The 10,467-nt window shown below is 37.8% G+C and overlaps 1 long non-coding RNA gene across 1 annotated transcript; it reads right to left on the bottom strand.

Annotated features, from left to right (window-relative positions):
* Positions 1 to 663: 663 nt before the first annotated feature.
* On the bottom strand, positions 664 to 2,616 carry LOC108679115. Its single transcript, XR_001931351.2, has 2 exons — positions 2,541 to 2,616; positions 664 to 1,261 (listed from the first exon to the last, which is right to left on the bottom strand). It is a non-coding gene; the product is annotated as an uncharacterized LOC108679115 (long non-coding RNA).
* Positions 2,617 to 10,467: the final 7,851 nt, after the last annotated feature.

The raw sequence follows: 10,467 nt of genomic DNA on the forward strand, positions 1-10,467 counted from the left end.
CCTGTGGCCGATTCTTGCACTGTTCGTGACTTGTTCACAGAAGATCTAAAATCGTGTCGTAGCTTTTTACTGCATCTTTCTAAGACTGCATGACGATAGTTTGAAATAGCTACTAGACTCCCACCGGGTTCGATATGGTGCTAGGCATTTCAAGTCTGCTTAATCTAATCTGTTCTTAAACGCGTTCATACTTGGAGCGCCAACGATGTAATCAGGGAGGCTGTTCCACATGTCGGTGATTCGAAGCTAGAAGAAATCTTGTCGCGTGGATAAGTTGCAGCGCAGTTTTTTTAGTTTTTAGTCGTGGCCCCTGCATGGCTATGTCATTCGAAACATAATAATATCGAATAAATTGTAAATACAATGTAACTTAAAAGCATATTTTTTTAAAGAGTCTTGGGCAAAGTAATCTTCAAATTTCTGCTTTATTTCGAATTGAGGCATCACAAAATTTAACAATTTAAAATTTATTGCATTCCCTATTATAGGGAATATTTAATATTTTTTAATTATTTAATATTTTTTTTAATTTTGCCTAATTCACTACAGCGTGGGGGGCTCTAACGCAGCAGTATACTCCACTCGTTTCCTACATTCTCATTTCATCAATAATTTAAACTTACGGATACAAAATGTAGATTTAGGTGACTAATAGGCTGTAAAATCAATATAATTTGCTTTATTCACCATCAGAAAACAAAACACGTAGGAAATCGATAAACAATAAACCAGTTCTCGCTGTTGCACGCCGCCTCTTATAGTTTTATCATCACAGGAGTCAATTGCATTGCTGAACGGCTAATATTTATCTTAATCCTTAAATTTATTAATCATTCCTTAACTACCAGCTTTTGCTTAGCGTTTTCTGAAGTGTAAAATATCATGAAAATTTTCAAATATTCTGTCCCGTAGCGTTCTTTGACTTTGATATTTATGAACTTTATCTTGGAATTAGAACTTACTTTTGCATACAAAGAAATCCAAAATATGAGCAAAAATAAGAAATTAGAATTAATGGTCCTCCAGATATTAGTTAGTTCGAATCGGAAAATTATTTGCCGAATCCAAATCCACGTCCTCCGAATCCGCGTCCGCCAAATCCACGCCCACCAAATCCACGTCCGCCAAATCCTCGTCCACCACCAAATCCTCGTCCACCACCAAATCCACGTCCACCACCAAATCCGAATTGCGGTTCTGGCTCAGGCGTCGAAGAGACCAACGCCACAAAAGCCATGGCGACCAGGAGAACAGCAAGGAACTGGGAATAAAAATTAAACAATAACATGCCAGTCTTCCTGCCCAGCCTTCTGTCTGAAGTCATAACCAGAATCAGTGATGGAATCCTTTTTAGCGCATTTTCTTATTTATGGAAAAAATGCGCTATTGTGCTCGCCATGTCCGTCCGTCCGTCTGTCTGTCTGTCCGTCCGTGACTTCACGTTTTCGTCGGCGAGAAAATGCGCTCTCTGCCACTCACTGCAGTGAGTACTGAGTTATATTTTTTCCTTTCGCTGCGTTATGAAATTGGCACAGCACCTTTTTTCTACTTCTAAAATCAACAGAGTTAACATGGCACTGGAGTAGAACTTTTGAATTTCGTCCCATAGTGTATATTATTTTATTCACTGTAGAATAATGCCGATTCCCGCTTAAACAACCCAGATGGAATGGACAACCGAGTTGCCTAAATTTAACCATGTAATGAAGAACAAACGTAACAACTGCTTCAAACACACGCATTGTTATTATTGAGTACTGCGCATTTCGTTAGAGTGAGTTAACCTTACACATCTAGAAGATAAAATAATGTCATCACTGCAAATTTATTTAAACTTGAATATATTTCTTTAAATTTAGCAAGGACTTGGTGGTCAACCTTGAACCTGAAAGGTCCTCCTTAATTTCCTACATGAGGTTAAACTTGTTGTATGTCCAACGTTAAATTCGGTCTACATTTTACTAGCGTGAAAGTTTACCAACGAAAAATTCACGCGACTGCGTTAAAATTATATCAGTAGCCATGAATAACACATATCTAATACTGTTCTAAATCCTGCACCTAGCCATGTCATGAAATAAAATTTTTCATCGCCAGTTCAGCTGATTAATAAAGATATATTATCATTCGTGTTAGGTTGAATTTAATTTACTCGTATAAAGGAAAAGCACATAATATTTACAGCGGCTAAGTCAATGATTTTACTAAGCGAGAGAGTTTAATAAGTTAGCCTCATGCTATTGTAAAGTGCATGTTGTTCGCTAAAATTTATAAAAAATAAGATTGTACATTACAGTAGGCCATTATTATCATAAATGTGCCATTATTTCATGCATTGAAACTGATGCCTCATATTATAAATCTCTTCATATTCATGGACACATATAAAACTAAACTGGAAATAATTATTTTAATGGAAATAATTATTAATAACATAGAAAAATGACTGGAAATAATTATTAATAACATAGTGACCTGACTGAGTAGTGAATACTGCTACACTAAAGTAAAATTTGCATTAACATGCTAGATGCACTCACCAGCTTCATGGTGCTTTAATATGTTGAGAAGAAGTCAAGTTGAGAACTCGTGCTGGTGACAACGTAGGTTGTTGTTCTAGGCGGAACTGTGATATCTTGACACAGCGTTGACTATATATAGCATATCCATGGCCTTCAGAACTCTCCGCCGCCAGCTTTAATGAGAACATCTCAGTGGCAATAAATCTCTGTTTTTCTCAAGGCGAGGAAACCTAGACCTTCCCTTCAAGGTTATGAAAATGAAATAAAGATTATACTTTAATTTCTTCCGTAGTTTTTCGGTGGTACTCTATATATACTCGAAGAGCCATATACTGCATCTAATACAAGAAGTGTTTTTTCAAGGGCAGTGATTCTTAAACTGTTGTACGAGTACCGCTAGTTGCAGGAGCTATCTAGGTGAACACATAAAGTTTCTTGAATGATTTTGTATATTGTTCAAATCTTATTCAAAATATTCTTATTCTTCTTATTGCGTAAATTAATTATGGAATGATGCAAATAAAAGTGCATATTACAGGCTAATTTGTGGCATTAGTGTTACGCAGCAGGTACTAGGAAGCTATAGATATAATATAAAATTCGGTACCATCAAGTGATACTCCATCATAAGAAGATGGTTAGGAAAAACTGGTCTAAAGAAAACAATTGTGTCATTCGAGACAAAAAGATGTAATCAATTGTTATCAGATGCTCTTTTCACCAGAAAACGATATACAAAATTTGAATAATTGAATATGCATGAATATATCGGCAGATTTAATCGTAATTTTGTTGGCTTCAAGCTGATTTGTTGCTGTGAGGTGAAGCTTCCGCAATTTTTATTCTCCGCAATTGCTATTTATGATACATGCATTCTCCATTCTCCATGAGTCATATTTTGAAGTTCTGGCATAATTTTAAAAATATAACGGCTTTTCATTGGTAAAAAATTAACTTTTGATAAGTTATAAACACGAGTATATTCCCGATTAATGTTCAAACACACGTCGAATGTTCTTCATAGGGTTGTGAAAATTCCGTGTGCATCGGTTGATAATCGTGTGAATCCTTTTTCAGATTACGTCCATACATAAATAATATTCCATCAAGAAACAACAGTCGGCGTAACTCTAATTTCGTGACGTGACAATACATTTTCAGGCATCCCACAGCCTACAAATTTCTATTCAAGTCACACAAATGTACGCCATACAACATTATTCCTTCCATTGAAATTCCTTCCCCTTCCTCATTCTGGCGCAAGATCTCAGTTTTGACGCCTCGTGTTGACTTCGTGACACAAAAATCGTAAAAATTTGCAATATTCTTAGCCAGGAAACTCGGCAGTGAATTTGTGAGGACTGAGATAGTTAATTGCGGTCATTTCTCATTTGCGGCACCGACCCTTCACGCTCGAAGAATATTTCAATGATGTTAGAACTATATTTTAAAATTCGATTAAATTAATTCCAGATGAAAAACACTTTTCAGTAATGCAAATTTATAGTAGCAATTAGCCAAATATTTATAAAAACTGCCTAAAAATACCGTAGCCGCAGCCATTACGCATACCGCATAGCTTTTGTTACTTGGTTAATTAGTTCCTTTGCGCTGCTTCTACCTACGCGATATTCCTGGCCTCAACTGCGGCCAGTGTGGTGTGGAGTGAAGTTGCTGGTCAGTGAGTTCGTCGTTTAAAGTAGTTTGTACTGTTGAATGTCACACTGTAATTGTGTACTGTTATCTCTTCCAGACTAATGTAAAATTGTTTCAACCATCATAGCCCGCAATACCTTGTGTTTGTTTCAGCAATACGGATTGATAATAAAAATTTTCACTGTTCCATTCACCGTCTCATTGGCTACCTGTATGAAGTACACGCAGCAGTCAGTTCAACTTGAAGACCATTGTTTGATTGGTATGTAGCCACAATAAATTGTTATTCAGCGGTTACATATATAGTAACGCATTTATTGTGTTGGATTATATTTCTTCTATGCCCAAGCCAATAAATTCCGTCTTAAGTCCATTTCGAATTTTTATTTTTGCTCTTAGCCATTAAGAAAAATTTTGAATATTCTGAAGCAGGAGTCGCGCCAATAGATTGCTGGAAAGTAGTCTACAATTCTAGAAAACCGGAACTTGCAAAGTTGGAAGTAGGCAATGGGAACGGTCAATGTTAAGGTCATGAAAACAACCATGTAGGGCGAAGAATCATTTAATATAGAATGAACTAGGTAATTAACTAACATGGCATCAATCTGCCATAGGAAACGACGACAGAATTTGTCAGACATCAAATGCTGAAGTGTCATCTTAAATCTGCATTACCTTCAGTTAGGTTAGAAAATCTTTATTTTTGTGGCGTGATTTTTGTTCACTATTAGTTTTCATTTCAAGCATTTTATTTCAACTTTATATTTCCTCGCCGTATAAATTTCCAGTTTATGTATTCGCACTTTAATTTTCATCTTGTGAAAGAATCAATTCGTATATCATGTTTTGTGCATGTCAATTGTAAATGTCAGTTGTAGATACTAACATATTTACTCGCACGAATATCATTTTAAATTGATCACGTTCTACTAAATATTACGTATATGAATCTAGCTGAAATCAAATTTTCAATTATTAATTGGGGAAAGCACCATAAATGATTCTTCCTAATTACGTACCTATTTCATTTACCAACATAAAAAATTCAATTTTCAAAAATAAAACTTCCACAATAACCTCCTGCTTTTTTAATCCATCTATTATAATCAATGCAGCTTCTTTGCTAAATTTTTGCCTCGTCACTCTTCAGTCAAATGAATTGTTCACACCTCCGTCGTCCTGTGTTGGCAACTCCATCCCTGTTCTCCACGACCCATGCAGTAGCGTACTTACTAGTCGCCATATACCTTACTTACCACACCACTTCTATATGCATAATAGCTCACTTCCATAATGGTCACCATTAAAATCTTACATTGCTGAAAATTATGTTCACTTTCATGGTTGTTGAACAACATGATGGATTTCATTATGGCTATTGGACTTACTTGTTAGTTTTATTCTATGCCTTATAGCGTAACCAAATGTTACTTTCCCTGGAAGTATTAAAAAATGAAATGCAAGAAGCAATACGTCTACCAATTATTTTTTTTAGAGTTACAAGAACCGAATATAAAAAATCCGAGTACGTCCTTCTTGATTAATAAAATTGTGCGTGAATATACCGCTCCTGGTAATCCTTATACCGGAAGCGCAGCCGTGCACCACCACTTCTGTGCACCAATAAGCCCTGAATCGAACGCCTTGGATCTCTCCGGACATCCACCAATCAGCCGTGAACCACTCGGCTTTGTCCTATTCGGGCCTTGCATAAAACCTGCCGTGCACCTCCAGGCCGCGGATCGAATATATAACTCCCGGGCATCGTTAAGTTACGCATTTTACGCTCACCGCATTTGAGGTCAGATTTCAGATAGCATAGTTCTGTTTCAAAATTAATCGTCCTTCGACGAGTGGCCGTTCGGCCGAGGGCTGGTTCGACACACGGCCAAGATACGATTGTCCAGAAGTGTTGAAGGCTACGTTCCGGAAGGCAGGAATCATGATAGTCCATTACATCCAGGGCAGTGGTGGTCTTCGGCAGGCGACCTCTTTTACCTGCATGAGGTGGTCGCCTAACAAAGAACAAGGTTCATGGAGAAAACCCAATTTTACTAATGAAACGATAGTAATTAATGACTAAAATGAATGGAAGCAAATTCTTACAGTCCTCTAAACGTTTAAGTTGATTGTTGTAAGTAATATTCAATGAGATTCTAAACGAATTTTTGAAAGTAATTATTTCTAAAGTCATGGATACCACGACAGGATCTTCTCTGACGAGAATTCCTCCTGTACGTAGTGCAGCGTGGCGCCAGAGATGGGAAAGCTGAGGCACAATCCAAGCAATATTTTAATTAAACGACTACTTCAATGAACATATACAATCTGATATAGAAATGGTTATTTCAAGCACATTATAAATTGCATTCCACGTGACAAAAGGCACAATGTTGATCTGCCGAGTCTGATATGTTGATCCGTTACAAATTTTTCGAAGTAAATCTGCAATAATTAGGTTGGAACACGAGTTTTATTTTAAAATATTGGCCGTAGAAACGAAATCTGCAAAACATGTAAACATTCTCCTCTTCATACCCCAGGCAGCAAGGAGCTATGCCTGCTCAGCGCCCTGGTTCAAGCGAAATTTGATCAGATGCAATCTAAAAAAAAATCAGGTTAAAAAGCGGGCAACAATTTTTACTTTTGTAAATAAACCCATGTTTTATTGATAATTCTGTTTGACATGCATATTATTAAGATGCTTAAAATGTGAGACACAAATTTGAAATAAAAATTATCGAGATTTTCGTCTTTTTACTCAATATATGCTGGCAAAGGTTAATGTAGCGCTAGTCCCTGAGTCTTCATTCTGCATTATTTCTTCCCTCATCATTCCTCACTCTTCCTCATACCGGCAACAGAACATCTTGTAATTACGGTAATTTCGGGCACGCAAACAAATGGAAAAAAATCCAGAAGCCATTCCGGCTGCGAAATCGTGAAGACGATAAAATAATGCGATCTCTTATTCTGCTCATGCCGTTCTAAAAACGCTAATTACGTTGAACTCGACGATTTTGATGAATGCACTTCGGCTTCATTCGGACTGTACACCATCGTCCATCAATGCACGCACGGAAGAAATGTGGCCAATGTACAATTGTACATTACCGAAGCTCACAAAACTGGGCACAGACTCCTGGAAACATTTGCAATGGAAACGTTGCACCCTGATGCATATTTTCTTTCTGTTGGTCTGTTTTCTTAGATCCCGTTCAAAAAAAAAAAACAACCCCACAGATCCCGTTCAAAAGTCTTTCCTCTTAATTTTTTTAATTACACTGGTGCTCTGATGTATTTATATATCGCCGCGCCATCTTTCTTTTACATATGTTACTCCTCTAATTACGGAGAAGAATTATTCCCATTATATATTTCGAAAATTCTAATGTAATCTTTGGCTTTTATGTTCTATAAATAATCAGGGAGTGTCGTTCAGCGACATTTTCTCGTGGCTTTTCTTTTTATCAATGACTACATGCCATCGATAAATAATGAGATTCTGAAATTTTCCAGCTGTGTAAAGAGACACTAATTCCAGTTCGGCTAAGTGTGATCCTGTAGCAGCTTTTGATGGGCGCAGCTGTAGGCCACAAAATTTTCTCTTATATTAAGGAGCCCTGTAGCCAACGCCCAGCCTCACCATGTAATAGAATAGAATTGAAGTGTCGGCACAGAAGAAAGAGGCCCATGGCCTGTTGCCGATTCTTGTACTTTCCGTGACTTGATTCACAAAGTATCCGGCCTTTTGAACCCGATCTTTCCATAACTGACGATTATTTGAGATAGCTGCTTGACTTATTGCAAAGTCCGTTAGATGCTAGGCATTTCAAGCCTGGACATATGGTCCTGCAACGCTTTGTCATAGCTTTGTCTTGAAGACGTTCATACTAGGAGCGTCAACGATGCCATCAGGGCGACTGTTCCACATGTCGCCGATGATGTCGGTGACTCGAAGCGCAAGGAAATGTTGTCGTATGGATGTGTTACAACGCAGTTTTTTTCGTTTATAGCCGTGGTCCCTGGTGTTGGTTCTTGTTTCAAATTCTAGTAATCCTTTTGGGACCTTGAATAAACGATGGGTATACTTGTTTACTTCAATGAGGTCATCACGCAGACGTCGATAACTGAGGCTTGGAAGCACCATAATCTTTAACCTTTCTCCATAATGCTTGAATTTTAATCCCGAAATTATCCATGTTGCACGTCTTTGAACACTCGACTAAATTTTTGTCCTTTTCTAGTTTAGATGACCACGCGGCTTTTCCAAACTCTAGGTTCGGACGCACGACAGCGAAAAAATCTGCTTCATCGCTTCTGCATCTAGGTTCTCGTAAAAGCGTCTGATCAGTCAAAGTCGTTTATTGGCTTTATTAACTTGAGCTTCAATATGCTTAGAAAATTTCAACTCATTGTCGACATAAACTCTTAAATCTTTTTCCATTGTCGACTTCGACATCTGTTAAAACTTAAATTTAATTACGTCATTATTGTTTGTGCGCTTATCGTTTGTCTCGTGTCCAGAGTCCAGAGACATAGTCGACGCTCTTTAGCTCAATCGTGATTATTATTACCTTAGCCTTACTTGTGTGAAGACCTCCTGCTCAAATCGTAATACTACTTGTGTTAAATTTTGCTTTTCTGTTACTTAATTTGAGTTTGTACGAATGTTTTCATTTTATTTTGTGTCATTTAAACGCATGTTAGCACTTCAGTGTTCGCTCGTTTAAGATCTTACTTAACTGGCTTTACCCCAGTGGTTGAAACCCGTATGGCCGTATGGTTATTGGCTCCTTGGAGCTTCGGAGTTTAACCGATTTTGTCACTTGCCTTAGTGCTGTGAATTAACTTGCATGCTTGCATGCGTTTAAATCTCTTTAAGTACGAGCGAAAACTCCTTATACTGTTTTCACTATTTTCTTTCTTATAGTTCTCTACATGAGAACTCTTGTCTAGGATTCCTCAACGAAAACAAATAGGTTAGTTATTTTGATTATCTTAAAGTGTTATCATTATTTTTTATTTTACTTGAACCACACTGAAATCCTTTACGTTAAAACCTTGAATCCGTTAATGTTAGGCTTAAGCTGTTTATCTGTCTCATTCGGATAAGAATCCACCCAACCGCCTCTACTTGGTCATCCACCCTGTCATTTCTGTTTATTTGAACTGATCTGCTCGTTAATCATAGCGCTCGGTTGCCACCGGCAATATATCATTATATAGTGAGAATTGGAGTGAGAGAGACATTCGCCTGAAACAGTGACTCATTCATTTAAATTTGAATGTTGTTCTCCAGAATCCTAATATTCGAAACCCAAACTTATATCTACGTATTCTACCACAGTGAGTTCCACATAAAAGCTTATTGTTTCCTCTTGGCTTTGTTCAGCGAACTTCTTCATTTTGCGGAAACACTTCAGTAAAAGTTTCAACGGTTTCATTGTACTTTAATTTCCATTTGAACAAAAATTCAATATATCTTCACTCTCTCGTTGCAACCATACTGTAATCTTGCTGTTCATTGTTCTCGCCACGTTGGATTACTTTCACTTGTCAGCATTTAAAACGCAGCTGCCACGTATCAGCCGGTCAACTAACCTGCCAAGATCACCTTGCAACTGTACTTTTTGCGGCGTATTCTTCACTGTATTATAAACTTTTGTGTCCACCATACATCGAGCACAAGCTAGACACAGCTTTTCGCAGATCGTTTATAAACGCAACGAAAAAAACAGGCCCGAGAACGCTTCCTTGTGGCACGCCGCTGCACACTGAAGTCCAGTCTGATACGTCCCATTACTACTGACACGTTGTCAACCTGCTAGAAAATCTCTGATCCATTTGAGTACATTACTCAAATTACATTCATTTTAGTACATTACATTTCCAGTTGGCCGGCAAGATCCCTTCGTTCAAAGTTTTTTCGAAAAAATGCCTTACAAGGGCCGGCTAGGACGGTTGCTAACTCTTTGAGTAATCTGGGGTGGAAGCCGTCAGGTCCACATGACTGGTCAGGATTTAGAGCGACCAGGCGCTAGAGAACATCGTCTTCTTGTACTTCAAAACTTGTAATTTAGTGCCGACTGGGCGCTCCTCAATAGCTGGAATACTGTTCAAGCCCTCGTCTGTGAATACGCTACTAAAAAAACTGATTATAAGAACGTAAGCCTTGCCCTCATCAGTGGATATCATTCGTTGATCTACTTTCAAATCAGAAATACCGTCCTCTGTCTTACACTTCGAGCTAGCGTACAAAAAGAATGCTTTCGGGATCTTTTTTGCA

Source organism: Hyalella azteca, unplaced genomic scaffold, assembly GCF_000764305.2.
Source record: "Hyalella azteca isolate HAZT.00-mixed unplaced genomic scaffold, Hazt_2.0.2 contig15466, whole genome shotgun sequence".
NCBI classification, from domain to species: Eukaryota; Metazoa; Arthropoda; class Malacostraca; order Amphipoda; family Hyalellidae; genus Hyalella; species Hyalella azteca.